Source organism: Sceloporus undulatus, chromosome 2 (assembly GCF_019175285.1).
Source record: "Sceloporus undulatus isolate JIND9_A2432 ecotype Alabama chromosome 2, SceUnd_v1.1, whole genome shotgun sequence".
Classification (NCBI taxonomy): domain Eukaryota; kingdom Metazoa; phylum Chordata; class Lepidosauria; order Squamata; family Phrynosomatidae; genus Sceloporus; species Sceloporus undulatus.
This window is the reverse complement of record NC_056523.1, coordinates 328039654-328051838: the sequence shown is the minus strand read 5'-3', so window position 1 is coordinate 328051838 and position 12185 is coordinate 328039654.

Genomic DNA, 12185 nt, shown 5'->3' with positions numbered 1-12185 from the left:
ATATAAGTTGAACAAGTAGCAGCCTTGTCTGACCCCTTTGACAACTGGGAACCATTCTGTTTCTCCATGTTCTGTCCTGACAGTAGCCTGTTGTCCTGAGTACAGATTCCTCATCAAGACTATCAGATGTGTTGGCACTCCCATGTCTTTAAGAGTGTTCCATAGCCTTTCATGATCTATGCAGTCAAAGGCTTTGCTATAGTCTATAAAGCACATGCTGATTTTCTTTTGGAACTCCCTGGTGTGCTTCATTAGCCATCGTATATTTGCAATATGGTCCCTACTGCCTCTTCCTTTTCTGAACCTTGCTTGGACCTCTGGGATTTCTCTTTCCATTTAAGTTTGGAGTCTACGTTGTAGAATTTTGAGCATAATTTTGCTTGCATGGGATATTAGTACTATGGTTCTATAGTTGCTGCAATCTTTTGTTTCTTCTTTTTTGTATCTCAATCATTTCCAGTTTGTTGGCCATTATTTTGTTTTCCTTATCTGTTGACATATGTGAATTAGCACTATAATTGACTCTGTCAATGTGGATTGCAGCAGTTCAATTGGAATATCATCTGGTGACTTGTTTTTGGGGGGTTCATTTTCATATGCCTCTTTAATAATAATAATAATAATAATAATAATAATAATAATAATAATAAGAAGAAGTTTTATTTATAGACCACTATTCTGCAATGATCATAGCGGTGTACAGTAAAAATTGCAATACAATACAAAAAATTGCAAGGCCTCTCTCCCCCTCAAGATAGTGGTTGGGGGGAGGGCTCTTAGTCTTTCCAGGCCAGGCCTCGTCTCTCCCCCTCAAGATGGTGGTCGGGGGGAGGGCTCTTAGTCTTTCCAGGCCAGGCCTCGTCTCTCCCCCTCAAGATGGTGGTCGGGGGGAGGGCTCTTAGTCTTTCCAGGCCAGGCCTCGTCTCTCCCCCTCAAGATGGTGGTCGGGGGGAGGGCTCTTAGTCTTTCCAGGCCAGGCCTCGTCTCTCCCCCTCAAGATGGTGGTCAGGAGGAGGGCTCTTAGTCTTTCCAGGCTTTGTTCCATGTGTCCTCAATTCTGTCATCACTTTTATATAGCTCTTCTGTGTATTGCATCCATCATCTTTTTATTCCTTCCTGAATTGAATTGTGTTAGTTTTATTGTCATAGAGTGTTCCAGTCTTTGGTTTGAACCTTCCTTTGATTTTCCTGACCTCATTCTCCCCTTTTTGTTATTGTCTTCTACTTCTCTGCATTACTCATTGTGGTAGTTTTCTTTATCTTTATGCACTACCTGTTGTAGTGTTGCAATAATGGTTCTTAGCTTGTTCCTATCTCCTTTTTGTTTTGCTTCTCTTGTTTCCTTTATTGCTTGTAATGTTTTATCTGTCATCTATGGTTTCTTCTTCTTCTTTTTTCCCATTACATTTTAATTTATTGAAAAAGCTGGGTTCAAAACATAGTTTGTGATCCAGGGTTAATTTCCCAAATCCTGGTTTAAACAAGGGGCATCACTACATGATATTACAGCATGATCCTACATATTACAGGGACACACACATACACGGGTGCTGACTTCATATAGTCTTTGTATCAAGGATAATGTACAGTTCAGGACCCTGCAGAAAGAGGCTAGGTTTTGTTTAAAAACAATCTTTTCTTTAAGATGGAAAACAGAGCTGGTGGTGATGCAAACATACTACAGCACCACAGCACATGTTGTACATTTAAAAGAATCCAGGTTCCAGCCATAGCATTTCTAGTTGAAAGGTTCTTTGACAGATCTCCTTTGGCTAAGAGCCTGAAGTGTCACTTTCACATTTGACGATCCTGAACTATCTAACTCAGTAGAAGACAACTTCACCTGGTTGTATATATGGATTGCAGCAGCCTTTTGAGATTTGACAGCACTGATAAGGATTTATACTTAGTTACCAAGATATTAGTTTGGTTGTAGTTGCTCAGTGATGCAGACAATGCATTCTGCACATGTTCAAATGTTTTCTTTCTTTTATTCTTAAAAGATAAGACAAGGCTTTTAAGTCCAAAGATGTCTGCATGTTTCCCCAGGACAATAATACCCCTCCCAAGTGTATGTGTGGCAAGTATGAGGTGTAAAAGAAACAAACACATTGCTCTAACCAGCTTTTCCTAATTTGTGTGCTTCCTCCACAATGAGTTGTTCTCTCATGGGACTGGTGACAATGATCTAATCAATTGGGTCATGAGTAAATGAAAATGCAGAAGAGTAGCAGGAACAGAAATGTTGTGGAAAAACACATCGAAAGGTTTCCCCCAGTATTTACCTGTATTGCATCAACTTCAAGTAGGCCTCTAAATAGAATGTGACGGTCTTACAAACACAATAACAACCTTCGACAAATGAGAATAACAAACACCTCAGGAGCTTGGGAACCTTCGCAATTCTGCTGTTGTCAACTCTTTCGGTAGCTTTAATTTCCAGCGGTAAGCACAAACTCCTAGAGAGTGTTGTCAAAACCACAATGAAGTTATGTCATTGAATATTAAAGGACTGGCCCACAGACTGCCAAACACCCAGATTTGAATTTCATGCTCTCTACTAAACATCAAGACAAATATGTCTAATTTCATAAAAACCTTTGCCAGCCACAGAGAACCTGACAGCCTGCAGTGCTATAGTTTTCTCGGCACAGATGAAGATTTCATAATGGAATGGAACTGGGTAGCCTAGGGGAAAAGAGAGAGAAAAGTTGGAGTCTGGGAGCAAGGGAGCTGGGATTGGCTGTGTGAGAATAAGTAACAATAGAAAGCATCAAAAGGCCCATGCTGATCAATTCTCGGATTCACAGAAGGATTCCATTGAAAAATGTTGACTTTCAACATTTTTCTGATGGAAAGCAGAACAACAAAAGATCAACATGCACAAGGTGGGGCATACCAATGCTACAAAAACACCACATTAGGCACAGACTGTTGGGTAAATTCAAAGAATGAGGGAATGTTGTGGTCACTGTTAGAAAATGCTATGATAACCACTAGGTAGTCTTCTGAATTTGACTTTTAAATCCCTTCACATCTCCTTACCTAGTAATGGCAGTTGGAAACCTTTTCCAGAAATCCTAGACATGATACTTACTGGTCAAGGGTAAAGGGGGGTCAATCAATCAAGTTTTATTTGTCTGTGTCACAACACCATTACAAAACATTCAGATAATGCAGTGTTCTGCTGGCATACATAATTAGACAAAGGAAACACAATCAGGTTTTTGAAAAGTGCAGGAACAAAACAATAAGTTACAGGATGAAATGTTGGGCCAAGAATAATAATGGCAGCTACAACAAGTGATCTGATAAAGGGGGTTATAGAACAAAACATGTTGAAGGCTGAAAGTTTCTCATACTTTCCTTAAAAAGGTCACTTTTTTATATCATTGATCAACATGATGTGGTCCACCAGATGTTGCTCGTGAATCACCAGGTTCCATCAGCTGTGGTCAGCCTAGACAATGATGTTTATCACACTATGCTCTTAAAGAGCTACTATTCCAGTGTGACTCCTCTAGCAGCCTCCTGTTGCATGCTGGGATTGGCAGTTTTAAGGAGCTGAACTTCTCTGCCTGAGAATTCTAAATACCCCTCCTTAAAACTGCCAATCCCAGCATGCAACAGGAGGCAGCTAGAGGAGTCACACTGGAATAGTACCTCTTTAAGAGCATAGTGTGATAAACATCAATGCTAGGAAATGCAGTACTAAAACACCTGAAGAGATTAATAATTCCCACATCATATCTTCCAACTGTTCTGATTTTGCAGGGACAGTCCTGATTAATCCTCTGATGTTCCACACTGTGCAATGCATCCAAAATTTCCCAGTTTCTGTCTCTTTCTCCTACTTTCCCCATGTCCTGATTTAATTCCTGGGTTCAGTGCTATTCAACATCTTTATCAGTGACTTGGATGACTGTTCAACATCTTTATCAATGATTTGGAATAAGAGTGCATGCTTGTGAAATTTGCAGAGGACACCAAATTAGAAGTAGCTAACATTCCAGAGGATATGATCAAAATTCAAAATGACCTTAATAGAGAGAAAGCTGGACTAAAATGAACAAAACAAAGTTCAGCTGGAAGAAATATAAGGTACTGCACTTAGGCAGGGGAAAAATGAATGAATAGATACAGGATGGGGAGCACCTGGCTTAACAACAGTAAATATGAAAGGGGTCTAGGAATCCTAATAGACCACAAGTTGAACATGAGTCAACAATGTGATGTGGCAGCTGAAAAAACCCAATGTGATTCTAGGATGCACCAACAGAAGTATAGTGTATACACTGAGGGGAGTAATAGTACCACTGTATTCTGCTTTGGTCAGGCCTCACCTGGAATATTGTGTCCAGTTCTGGGCATCGCAATTCAGAAAGGATGTTGAGAAGGTGGAGCATGTCCAGAGGAAGTCAACCAAAAAGGTGAACTGTCTGTAAACCATGCCCTATGAGGAGAGACTCAGGGAACTGGATATGTTTAATAATAATAATAATAAGAAGAAGAAGAAGAAGAAGAAGAAGAAGATGAAGAAGAAGAAGTTTATTTATAGCCCACCTCTCCCAAAAGATCAATGTGGGTTACAATCACAAAATATATTAATAAAAATATCAGTAAAACATATATAAAATAAAAGAACACAATCCCCTTAAACTCCCATTTCAACTAACCAACAACAATTATGAAATACAATTAAATTAATAAATTATAAATTATTTAAAAAAACACAGTTTCAAAATGAGGCATCATGAGGCAGACACAGGAGAACCATACAAATGCTACAGGATGGTCAGTCGGGGAAGGCCTGCCAGAAGAGATCCGTCTTGACAGGCTTCTTAAATGCATCAAGAGTCGTAATAAGACAGATCTCCTCCTGCAGGTCATTCCAAATTTTTGGAGTGGCAGATGAGAAGGTCCTCTGGTTAACTGCAGTCAACCTGATTTTCCTAGGCTGCAATAGCCTGGAGAAGAGAAAGTTAAGAGGTGACATGATAGCTCTGTTTAAATATTTGAATGGGTGCCATATTCAGGATGGATCAAGCTTGTTTTCTGCAGCCCAGGAGAAAAGGACCTGGAGCAATGGATGCAAACTACAGGGAAAGACATTCCACCTCAACATTAGCAAGAACTAAAACCCCACACCAGATAGCAATGATAAATGAAAAAACTTTCTCCAAATTGTTGGCACAGATGTGGTTAAAAAGGAATGTACATTCATATGCGGTGGTAGTCGCCCTATGTACAAAATTTTTGGTTATATGTGATACAGGAGATAAATAGGATGATCGGGAGAAACTTTCAATTTGATAAGGAGAATTGTTTAACTCTGAATTTGAGAAACTTCAGATTGAATAAAACAGAAGATTACATAATAAAAAAAATTGTTAAGGGCCGCATATTCTGTAATTGCATAGGGTTGGAAAAATAGGCAATGTTGTGTGTGTGTGGGGGGGGGGGTTGGTCACATTATAAAAATATAATGGTCAAATAAATGAAATGGTCTGGTGGGAGAAATGGGGATGGTGGATTGAGAAAGTTAAAGTTGAAAGTGGGTACAACAAAGTTAGAGAAATTATTAATAAAATAACACACATTATGTGTACTGGCTACTAATTTACTTGGCCATAGCCATCAGAGAGTGGGAAGAGGGAGGGGAGGCGAGGGGTGAAATGTATGTGATCTAATAATGATAATATTTTGTAAAGTTTTATTGTATACGTTGTGTTATGGATCATAAAACTCTTTAAATTTTTTAAAAAACCATTAGCAAGAACTTCCTGACAGTAGAAGCTTCTTGACAGTGGAACACACTCCCTCGGAGGGTGGCAGAGTCTTCTTCTTTGGAGGTTTTGAAATGGAGGCTGGGTGGCTATTTATTGGGGGTGCTTTGATTGGGTATTCCTGCATGGTGGGGAGGGGGTTGGACTAGATGGCCCTTGTGGTTCTATGATTCTAAGAATTCAGTACTGCCTTTCCCAGTAGTGGTGTCAAAAGAGAGATTTGACCCACAATGGGTGATACCCAATCTTAGATTGTAAGCCTGAGGGCAGGGAACCTTCTAACTAAAAGATTGTATGTACAGCGCTGTGTAAATTTACAGCGCTTTATAAATAAAGGATGATAATAATAATAATAATAATAATAATAATAATAATAATAATAATACCCAAGAGAGTGGTGAGCCCCAATCTAGCCCTCTACCCACTGTGCGTATAAGGTGCCTGCCACTGCTTCTTTTCCTGCTCCACTGGCTCCCTCCACTGAAAGAGGGTGGCAGATGCATGCCCACCCCTGCTGGTCTCCCTCCTGTCCTCACTCTCTCCACTGAAGGAACTGAGAGGAAGGGGAAGCACACCCTGCTAGCCTCCCTACTGCCCAACAGCAGGAAAGCCCAAAAAAGAAGCCCTATTCTCGCCTTCACTTCACTTCACTGCCTTGCTTGCTTAGCTGCCCAGTTTTCATCTGTGAAATATTGAAGGGCATGCAACACCTGTTCTATAGAACTGTGCCATCCTTTGGGGATTTTCACTAAGGACCCTAGTAGTCAATGCACGAAAAGCAGTGGAGGAGCAGGAGGAAGAAACCTTCAGTGATGGCAGGGCCACAGGAGACAACATGGAGACTAAGGTGATGAGAGAACTGATGGTCAAAAGAGGAGGAGAGGCCATCTGACACCAGTCACTCCTGGTCCCATTTTGTTTCCATTCTGGAAGCCAGAATGGCCTTTTCCTTCTGTTGGTAGGCTAGAAGTATTTTGTTCAGACAGGCTTATAAAACAGAACATATTTAAAGAATGGGCTAGGGATGCTGTATTGTTTTAACGGAACTATTTTCAGGAGATTTTTATCTTTTTAATGAATTTTATTATTTCAGCTTGAGGTGTGAACTGTTTTAATACTGTACATGCTTTATTCTATTTTAATGATCCCTTTTTGTTAATTTTTGTTGCATTTTTCTTTTAAACTGTGAGCCGCTTTGAGATCCAACTTTTGGGGAAAATCAAGAAATTGCTACTACTACCACCACCACTAGTAAGTAGAAGTACTAGTGATAGTAATAATAATAGCAGTCTTTTTGAACTTTCCTCCTTGACCTTCCTAAGTAATTGCTCAAGGTCTTTGTTTGTTAGCTGTTACACTAATAGCTGTAGCTATTTGGCTAGCTATAAAGTAACATGACCAAGGCCATTTCCTTGTCTCAATCAAATTCTCCAACATCTCCATGTGCCATTGTTTGTCTATCACTTTCTGGGTTTGGGCTTCCTCCTTGGAATATTCTCTTCAGTTATCCTCCTGACTAACATTGGAATTTGGTTTGCCATAGAGTCCTTCATGTGTCTCAGTCCCATGAATAGACCATGCATCTGTTCTTGCTGACTTTCTACATGTCACCCTGTACTGATTTGATTTTTCAATCTGTACTGCCCTCTTAAACTATAACTTAATAGGGGCCCTTGCAACCCTTAAATAGGACAGCAGCATAACTACATGAGTAGCTACATAAGTGTTGATTTACACCACGCATGCAAGTTGCAGTATCACGGCCAATATATTTCTGATATGTAGTCTTGGGTTGGCCACATCTTCTTTGGGTTTCATTAAAACTGAGCCCATGACTAACCTTTGTCTAATAAAGCTATGCTATTCTTCAAAGTACTTACTTTCAGATGATGGTTTCAGATGATGTTACTTCTGAGTAAGACAGTGTCTTTGGGCATAGCAGCCTTAGCAATTTTCATTTCCAACAACCAAGTCTCCCATTAAGAAAAAGGCAGGATGGGGCAATGCATTTGCAGGCAAGGATGCCATTGCAGTCAAGGCAGCTTAGCAAGGGGTTCATGAGTGATGGTTCGCATGGTGACATTGACTAAGTTGTCTCTACTGAGGGCAGAAGCGCTCAGACAATCTCCATCACCACTTTCCCATTAGAAATCTTGATCTCTCCTGAGGAAGCCGAGAAACGAGCGAGGCTCCCTTCATTACTCCCCAGCTGGCAGACAGTTTGAAAGGAAGGATATTACAAATGTCACTCTTGCTGTTTCTAGACATACCAGGGAAGAGATGAGAGGGAGAAAAGAGAGAGAGAGATGCAAACCCCAAAGAAATCTTTGTTTATGTGGCAACTTTATACAGTTCCTCCACTTGACTTCTGTCTTCCTCCCAGTTATTTTGTTTGCATTATATTAAATAGCAGAAGGCTGCAGGCAAAAGTCAAATAGTCTGTTGAATTTATAGGGGTGGGTGGAACATGTCCACCTTCTGGTATTACACATTAAGAATAGTTAAGAGGAACAACACATCTGTAGCACATTTGCAGCCTGGATTCAAAGCTATGGTTTACATTGTGCACATTGTGCACATGCATCTTATTTATCACTTTTCTGACAGAAACAAATAAGTTTTTTAAATAGGGGCATCCATGGTTCTGAACCTTGCAGAGCTTGGAAAGTTACTTTTAGATGTAATTGGTTGTACAGTCCCAAGGGTCTCCCAATCTAATTTGTTTCAAACATGTTTCCATGTTATAAAATAATGATTTACTTTGTAGTTATTCAAAAATAACTAAATAATTACTTTAGTTATTTTAAAAGAGCCAGAATACCACAGGTTGCTGCCCTATGGTACAAAGCACATCTAATTACTAAGGTTACATAGCCAATGCATTAAAGTCTCAGCTATCACTCCCCCTTTTTCCTAGCCCTTTAAAGGGCAGATGCGTTAGAGGAAGCTGTCCTTTGCTGGAAATTTTGATTTTTAAAAAGTTTTAAACTGGGCACTACAATGTGGACAATAGCCCAAAACACTGGCCTGGATCATATCATTATTTCCAAGTAGAGTTGATCCATTGACTCAATGGGATTTACAATATGTTGACTCATGAGTCAGCCACTGATTCAATAGGCCTACTCTAGTTTTGACTAACCAATAGGAGTCAGGCCACTCTGTCAAATGTTTAATTGTCTCTAATGATTTCTCAATTGATGTTTTGGCTTGAAACTCTGGACTACAACTTGAACAACAACCAAAAGCGGTCTGTCAATTTCTTAGACATTTGGGGTTATGTCCTGATGAATTGTAGCTACCACAGACATGGAGACAATCACTTTTATTTTAATTTCAATCTATCCATATTTATATGACTATATAGATGCATGGATGTATACAGTATATGAATAATATGGGATAGAGAAATACTGTACAAGATGATAAGATAAAGTGCTTTACTTAAATGAATGGTCGAATGGAAACCACAAGGTTTCTGGTTGATCTGGCAATAATGTTCTAAAACACACTTAGGACACCTGGCAGTGTGGCATAGTAGTTTGAGTGTTGGACTCAACTCTGGAGACCAGAGTTCAATTCCCAGCTTGGCCATCAGCCCACTTGATGACCTTTGGCTAGTCACATGCTCTCAACCTCACAGGAAGGCAATGGCAAACCTCTGACAACAAAAACCCATGATAGGTTCACTTTAGGATAACCATAAGTTGGAAACATCTTGAAGGCACACAACAACAACAACAACAACAACAACAACAACAACACACCTAGCCTTAAGCCAATGTAGCAGCATGCTATAGGAGTTGTTTTTTTTATCACCCGAACAAGCATACTCATTCTTATCTATCATAAGTGTGTCACCGATTATGCTGCTGTCCACATAAACATTAATGCAATAATCCAACTGCAGACTCTTGGATTCCACAGTTCTGTTTCCAGTATTGAGAATTAGGAAGTTATGAGCCCTGACACACTACACAATTGCAGCAGGAGGATTCCACTTTATCTGCAGTGTGGTTTGCAGTTTAAGAGGAGGGATTTGTAGCTTAGGGAGAGAGCTCTAGTCCCTCCCCAAATGACAAATCCTGGGATTCTATAGGATGCAGCCATGGCAATTAAACCATTATGCTATAATCGTGTTGAGCAAAAGGGCTCAAGGAGTCAGTAAGCACAGCATTATTTGCAACCAGACAATGACACCATTAGATATCTGCTTTCATCTTCAATGATGAATTTTCAGTCCTTCTATCCTGATTGTTTTGGCTTGCCAGGAAAGCAAAAAGCAAAGGCCTCATTGCCCTCTTCCTCATCAAAATTAATCTTTTTACAATTGGGTTGCTCTGCTGGCACATTTGATGATCTAATCACAACTGTCCAAAGGCAATGAAGTATAATTTCTCCTACAATACCATATTAGAAAGACTCTACATTACAGAGGGATGTAGTGACGCTAAATATTGTGGCCTCCACTGATAAGCCCTGCTTGCTAATCATTTTTGTATCTCTTTCACTGCTTGTTGCTGCCTCATGAAAATTTCTTCCACCCTAAATATCCAAATAATTTCAAAGGAATTGTGGGGCGTATAAATCTTCACATTCTTTGGCTTTACGTGCAAGGATGAATATTCAACACTGTTCTGGAGACATATCTGCGCCTTGCAAAACACCTTTCTCCACAAAACACATGGGCCAAATCACACTGTGGCTACATAATGTAAATCTACCATCACTTAGTCAATTCTTGGTTGTGCTATACCACCCTTTTGCCAGATATCACCATTGTGCAATGTCTTGTGCCAGTGTGGTTGCTTATTGTCTCACTGTGCAACAAAGACTGCACAATGGCCTTTTCTCCAATCCTAATAAATAAAATGGTACACTGAAGAGATTAGTGGATGGTCACACATCATCAAGGAATGCACCATAATGGTATGCAACCATTACACTTGCCAAACTCCACTTAAACAACCGTGCACTGAATATGTCTGTTGCATAATGGTCATAAACAGATATTTATTCTTTTAACATGTAATTTGTTTTAATATTGTAATAAGTTAATTCTATTTTAGTTTACCATTTTCTATGGTGTTAACTGTACTGTTTTTTAATATTGTAATCCACCTCCCACTTTTGGAAAAAGGGTGGAATAATAATAGTAGTAGTAATAATAATATGAAGAAGTAAATGAATCAACTGTGTGTGTCAGGTAACAGGCGTGTGTGTGTGTGTGAGAGAGAGAGTATCAGGATTGTGATCATTGTGGTGTGTATAAGAATGTTTTCTGTTAAACAAACCCTCACATGTGCTCCCCACTCCACCAAAAAACCCCACAAAAATATATATATTGCACAGAATAATTTCCCCAAAGAATTCACAAAATTCAAATAATTCAAATAATCTTTGCCCCTGCTCTGTTCTTTTTTTGCTTCACTAAACCTGTTATTCTGTTGGAAAATGAATGGTAATGAATATTTCTTTCTTTCTCCAGAAAAGAAGGAATGAGTTGGTTTTTGTCAGGAGGGAAGTCTGCTGGCAGATTCAAAGCTGGAAAGTGAAGAAACTTGCAACAGGTGAAAGTTGTGAATGGCCACACATCTGAGAAATGAGAACCAATGAGTAAATACGCCGTGGGTCTCATTTGGTCAAGGAGAAAAGAACCATTTCCCCCCAACGTCTCCTATTAGTCTGTCATTCCAGAGACATGCCATGAAAAGGGGGAGGGAGAGAACAACACAAAGCAGTTAATCTATTTCATTTTACTGATCACCATCAAGAGTTCTGGATGGACAATTTCATGTCGTTATTCCGTCCCCATCTCATAAACTTTCATTTACTGCCTTTTTAAGCAAATGATGACTCCAAATCAATTTGTCACACAATGGTTCTCCAAAGCGCTAAACAATGACAATTGTGATTCCAGGCTCATTTGAAATGAGTGGCGTGTTTCGCTGACTTTTGCTTCCAGCTCTCCTTCTCCCTTGTTCCTTCTCCTGGCAAGTTGAGTTAGAAACCTTTACGTTAAAAAATAAAAGCTTCAGGGGAATAACAACAACAGCAACAATCACCTGACATCCAAACCTTGCAAAACAATAACAGTAACATCCCTTGTTACCTTTGTAAGTGGGGAAATCCAATTATGAGATGTCAATCGTTTTCTCTCCTCCCCCCATCCAATTGTTTAAAAAAAAACATCTATGTTTAATTTTTAGGTTGATTTCATTGGCTTTGTCGGAATACGACAGAAATTGTGCGCCTGGGAAAGGACGCTGCCCTAGTCTCGTCCCCCACCCCCACCCCATACACACACACCATGATCGATATCAATTTTCAAATGTACTATTGATTTCACTAGCCCTTAATTTCAAGCCAAACAATAGTTTCTTTTGTAATTTCCATGCT